Here is a 6,149-nt window from a genome sequence, read left to right as displayed (position 1 = left end):
AAAAATAGGACATTTCCTGTTAAACAGAAATTAAAGAAATTTGTAATGACCAGACCAACTTTGCAAAATATGATAAAGGGTATTCTTTGGACTGAGAACCAGCTGTAGCAGACAACACCTTGAGATCACCATTCAAGACAACACCACCTAGAACTTAATCCAGATATAGAAATATTTGAAGTAAAACAAATCGACAAGACTGAAAATAAGGAATCAGAGATATCACTGTATAATGAAGTCAACTACAAAGCAAAAAGACATAATAGTGTAGCTACAGAACTTTCAAATGGCAAGGAAGTCGGATTTCAAAATAAAGCAGACTGTTTTAAGCAGGGAAAAGGTTAATAAGTTACAGCTTAACCTCAAAGAAAAAGAATACACCTACACATCTGAATAAAATGTTTAGAAAGATCTATCAAACATTAACACAACAAAAATGAAAAAAAAAAAAAAATCCCACAAACAAAATGGAGTCAGCATAGAAAAGTATGTGGAACAAAGAATCCAGCAACACACACACACACACAGAAAAATGACAGGAATCAATTCATATCTATTAATAATTACACTGAATGTAAATTGATTAAATGTACCGGTGAAGAGACATAAAGAGTAGAATGGGTAAAAAACAGAATCCTTCAATATGTTGTCTACAAGAGACATATCAAAAAGATGAAGACAGCCTAAATGCCCATCAACAGAATTTTGGTACATACACACAATGGAATGCTACAAAATGTTGAAAAACAATGATGGATCTGTGAAACACCTTACAACATGGTTGAACCTAGAAGACATTATGCTGAGTGAATTAGTCAATCACAAAAGGACTAACCTTATATGAGACCAACATTGTGAAAAGTTAAGAAAAATATTTTCTTGTTAAAAGAAACAATCTATGATAGTTACAGAGGGAAGGGGAGAGAGGGAATTATTCATGGGCTATGGGCTGCAGGGTAGACACATGTTAACATAGGTGACAGGGCAAACAATATACAACAAGAGGGAGGTTAGCAGAGCAAAGATGAAGGTAGTGAGAGACACAGGGAGGAAAGCAATAAAAGTGAATACTGTTATCTGTTGGCACATGGAGGGGATTGCAACCATGTAATGAAGCAAAATGTATGTTTTGTTGAATGTGAAACTGATGATCTGCTTAGTAAATCTTCACTCAGTTCACAATAAAAAGTTTAAAAAGAAAAAACAAACAAAACACAAACCAATTCTTCTACTGGCTGAGCAGTAATCCACTGTATGTATATAATATATTTTGTTTACCCTTTCGTCTGTGATGGACATTTAGTCTTTCTCCACCTTTTGGCTACTTCAGTGAATAGTGCTCCGCTTACGTCTCTGCTTTTAAGTCTTTTGGGTATGTCTAGGAGTAGAATTGCTGGGTTGTGTGGTAATTCTATTTTTATTTTTTGAAGAACCACCATACTGTTTTCCACATGACTGCACCTTTTTACATTTTTATCAGCAGTTGGAAAGATTCCAATTTCCCAACACCCTCACCAACATTTGTAATGTTCTGGTTTTTTATTTTTGTTTCTAATCTTAGCCATTGTAATAGGAATACAATGATATCTCATTGTGGTTTTTATTTGCATCTTTATGATGGTTAATGATGTTGAGCATCTTTTCATGTATTTGACGGCCATTTGAATGTCCTCTTGGGTGAAATATCTATTCACATCCTTTGCCCATTTTTATGATTGAGTTATTTGGTTTTTAGTTGTTACATTGTCAAACTTTTAATAGATTCTTATTGGCTCTATGACTTCCAAAAATATCTCCTAGTCTGTCACTTGTCTTGTCACTTTTTTGGTAGTTTTATGATGAAACAAGTTTTTATCTTTTTAATGAAGTCTCATTTGTTTATTTTGTCCTTTGCTGTTTGTGCTTCTGTTGTTATATTGTTGTTGTTAAGTGCTGTCGAGTCGGGTCCGACCCATAGTGACCCTGTACAGGGTTTCCGAGGGTGTAAATCCTTACGGGAGTAGAAAGCCTCATCTTTCTCCCGCGGAGCAGCTGGTAGTTTCGAACCGCTGACCTTAAGGTTCGCAGCCCGATTCGTAACCACTACGCTACCAGAGCTCCTTATTAGATAATCCATTATTAAAAGATAAGCCTGATAAGGTTGGCCCTACATTTTCTTCTAAGAATTTTATGATTTTAGTTTGTACATTTAGGTCCTTAATCTATTTTGCATTTGTTTTTGTATATATATTATGTGAGGCATGAATTGTGTTTCATTTTTCTGCATGTGGAAATCCAATTTTCCCAACACCATTTATTGAAGAGATTCTTCTCTGTCTCTACTGAATGGACTTTGCAGTTAATCAAAGAGGTGTGGGTTTATACAGCATTTTTTAAATGAAAAAATTTTACAGATGGAGAACAAATGAGTGGTTGCCAGAAATTAAGGGTCACTTGAAGGGTCTTTGCTATGATGGAAATGTTCTATCTAGGCTATAACAATGTCAGTGTCCTGGTTGTGATATTGTACTATAGTTTTGCAAGGCGTTACCATTAGTAATGGAGTCCTGGTGTGGTGCTGTGGGTTAATACGCTAGACTGCAAAATTGTTTGAACTGCAAGGTCGGCAGTTCAAGCTCACCAGCTGCTCCTTGGAAACTGTATACAAGGTCACTGTGGGTTGGAACCAACTCAGTGGCACTTAACAACAACAACATTGATGAAAATTGAGTAAAGGATACATGGAATATTTTGTATTATTCTTAGGACTGTGTGTGATTCTACAATTAGCTTAAAACAAAAAAGTTAATTAAAAAATAATAGTAAGTAAGCTAGCCCAGTGGTCCCATGGCCGTGTCTCTTGCTTCAACTGTATTTGGACAGAACAGATCTGGGGACTCCCCACTTCCAGCCTCAGACCACCTTTAACCTCCTCTTTAGGTGCAATCTCTTCTCAGGGACCATCTTCTTGGCCATTTCCGGTTCCTGGAACCAGCTAAACACCATTTGTGTGTGTGTGTGTGTGGTTAGCTCCAAATCCTGGGCCAACCATGAGCTCTCAGATCTGTCAGAATTATTCTGCTGAAGCAGTGGCCGGGGTCAACTGCCTAGTCAGTCTGCATCTGCAGGCCTTTTCCACCTACTTCTCTCTGGGTTTCTATTCTGATCATGATGACATAGTGTTGGAAGGCATGGGGCACTTCTGCGAGTTGGTGAACGAAAAGTGTGAGAGTGCAAAGCATTTCATGAAACTGCAAAACCAGCAAGGTGGCTGCATTCTCTTCCAGGACATGCAGAAGCCATCCCAAGATGAGTGGGGAAGAACCCTAGAAGCCATGGGACCACCTTGGCTCTGGAGAAGAATCTGAACCAGTTCCTTCTGGATCTCCACACCATGGATGGTACCCACACTCTGTGACTTTCTGAAAAACCATTTCCTCAATGAGGAGATGAAAATTATGAAGAAGGTGGGTGACCACCTGACCAGCCTCTGCAGGGTGGCCAATCCTCATTTGAGGCTGGGAAAATGTCTCTTCAAGAGGCTCACTCTCAAGCAGGATCAGGATTCTGCAGAACCTGATAACTTGTGAAGGGCCTTCAGCCTTCTCCTGCCTCCTAAGACCTTCTGCCTGAACCTTGTTCTCCAGCCACAGAGGGAGCATAGTCAACACACTGGAGCCCCTCTTCTCCCAAGCTGAGGATCAAATGAAACAATAAAGCTTCCTTTTATGGAAAAATAAATAAAAATTTAATTAATAATAAGCATAGACAACTGCCTAAAGGCACTGGAGAGTGAAGGAAAGCAGGCAGAAACAAGAGCCGGGAAGACAAGAATGCCACAGGGAAACTTTCCCATGTGTTGTATGGCTTTCAGCCTGAGGGCAGTTCCCAGCTGGAACCATGTAGCGTGGTAAAACTCCAATAGAAAATCTTTATGGCTTGAAGAACCAGAAGACAGAGTCTTCATAGCTGCTGGAAAATCAAAAGAGAAGGCTAGAAAGGTGAGGATCAGAAAAGGGAAGCCCCAAAATCTGTGTATTACCTCTGTCCAAATCTCTGGCTGGCTCTGAAGACATGTGTGGAGAAAAGTCTCAACAGCTCAGCCAATGCTAAGAGAATAGAACTGAGGTTTGAACTGTAGCCTGACAGACAGCACGTGAAGTCTAAGTCCAGCCAAATTAACAGCCTGCTAAAAGAAGCAAACAGAAATCAATACTCTTAAAACAAATATGACAGAATCCAGAGTCTCCACACAATCAAATCACATGCCTAGGACACAATCTGAAATTTTCTGAAATAGGGAAAACTTAGAAGTTTTTGATCCCTCTCTGTCCACTTGCCTTTCTACAACAAATCCATTAGTAAGAGCTGTCTGTTCTACACATAATGTACAACTATATTCATCTTCTTCTTGATCACTGCATGAGATGCCTCACCCTTGTTCTGGTTGTCAACCTTGTTATTTGCAACTCGGGCCCTATGCAGTGGCCAAAGCCATCTGTATGGTTGTAGAGAGCCATCTTTTTTAAAGTACACACTATATTATTTGCCTAAGGAGCTCTGGTAGCTTAGTGGTTATGAGTCAGGCTGCTAACCTCAAGGTCAGCAGTTTGAAACTATCAGCCATTCCATGGGAGAAAGATGAGGCTTTCTGCTCCTATACAGGTGCACCGCTGCAGAAATCCTAGGCAGGGTTGCTATGAGTCGGAACTGACTCAACAACACACCACCACTACCACCACCACCATATTACTTGCCTGGTGTGGCACTGTGGGATAATGCAACAGACTAGGTCCATTTGAACCACAAGGTTGGTAGTTCAAACTCACCAGTTGCTCCTTGGAAACCCTATACAGGGTCACTATGAGTTGTAACTGATTTGATGGCACTTAACAACAACAACAACAACATTACTTGCCACTGCTCTTATAACACAGTACCTCATCTGCACATTGACCAAGCATCCCTCTTTGGCCTCCTGTCTGCCCACTCACGCCCTTACTCACAACTTTCTTCTCTCACTGTTTGTGTGCTCCTTGGCCATCCTTAGCACATTTGTTCTTCTTGTTCCCCTGATCCTCCTGTCATTCAAGCTTCCGCCCAGATATCACCTTCTCAGGTAAATCTTCTCAGACCCCACAAGTCTCCAAGGCAGCTAAGTCAGTCACTATCATATTCTTTAGTTTTATTGTTCTCACTGTCTAAGCACTTTGTTTATATTACGTCTCTCCCAGTTGGAGTGTAGCTTCACACGGGGATAGACTTTGCCTAATTTGCTGATTGTTTATCTGCATTGCCCTGACATAATATCTAGCACCCTTAGTAGGTTCTTGTCCCCATTATCTATTTTTCCTCACTGGCACTAAATCAATTCCAATTCACAGCAGCCCTCTATAGGGTTTCTGACACTGTGAATCTACGGGAGTAGACAGCCTCAAGTTTTCCCCGAGGAGCCTCTGGTGGGTTGGAACTGTGGTTCGCAGTCCAGCGTTTATCCTGCAGCATTGCCAGGACTCCTTGTTATCTAGTCTGCATAACCAACAACGCAAAATAAAACCCGCTGTCATCAAGTCAGTTCTGACTGATCCACATTGGGTTTGTTGACTGTAACCTTTATGGAAACAGGTCACCAGGCCTTTCCTCCACAGCACTGCTGGATGGGTTTGAACCATCAACCTTTAGGTTACTAGTCAGACCACTTATACCACCCAGGCACCTTATTACAGTATTCTCAAACTTTGTACTTAAAACAACAGCCATTTTATTTTGTTCACAGGTTATATGGATCAGGAATTTTGGCAGGGTCAAGAAGGGGTGACTTGTCTCTGTTTCATGATTTCTTGGGGCCTCAGCTGGAAAAATTGGACAGCAGCAGAAAGAGCTGGGGGTGATAGATTCACATCCAAAGGGTGTCCTTCATTTATGTATCTGGAGCCTGTACTGGAATCACTAGTGAGTTAAAATGGAGTCCCACCTTTGTGCTTTCCAGTGTGGCAATCTCAGAGTCTTCAGATTTCTCGGAAGTGGTGGCTTAACATTTCAGCAAACTAGTCTAAAGCTGCAAAGTCCCAGAAATCACAAAACAGAACTTCCACCATATTCTTTTGGTCAAACAAGGATTTTAGACTCCAATTCTTGATGATAGAATTTGTGGTCATTGCTTAGAAACC

At 40.6% G+C, this 6,149-nt stretch overlaps 1 pseudogene; it reads left to right on the top strand.

The window, feature by feature from the left end:
- The first annotated feature begins 3,029 nt into the window (after positions 1 to 3,029).
- Positions 3,030 to 3,569, top strand: LOC102832091 (annotated as a pseudogene).
- The last annotated feature ends 2,580 nt before the right edge of the window (positions 3,570 to 6,149 follow it).

This window comes from Chrysochloris asiatica, unplaced genomic scaffold (assembly GCF_000296735.1).
Source record: "Chrysochloris asiatica unplaced genomic scaffold, ChrAsi1.0 scaffold00039, whole genome shotgun sequence".
Lineage (NCBI taxonomy): Eukaryota > Metazoa > Chordata > Mammalia > Afrosoricida > Chrysochloridae > Chrysochloris > Chrysochloris asiatica.
This window is presented reverse-complemented; position numbering and strand designations above follow the sequence as displayed.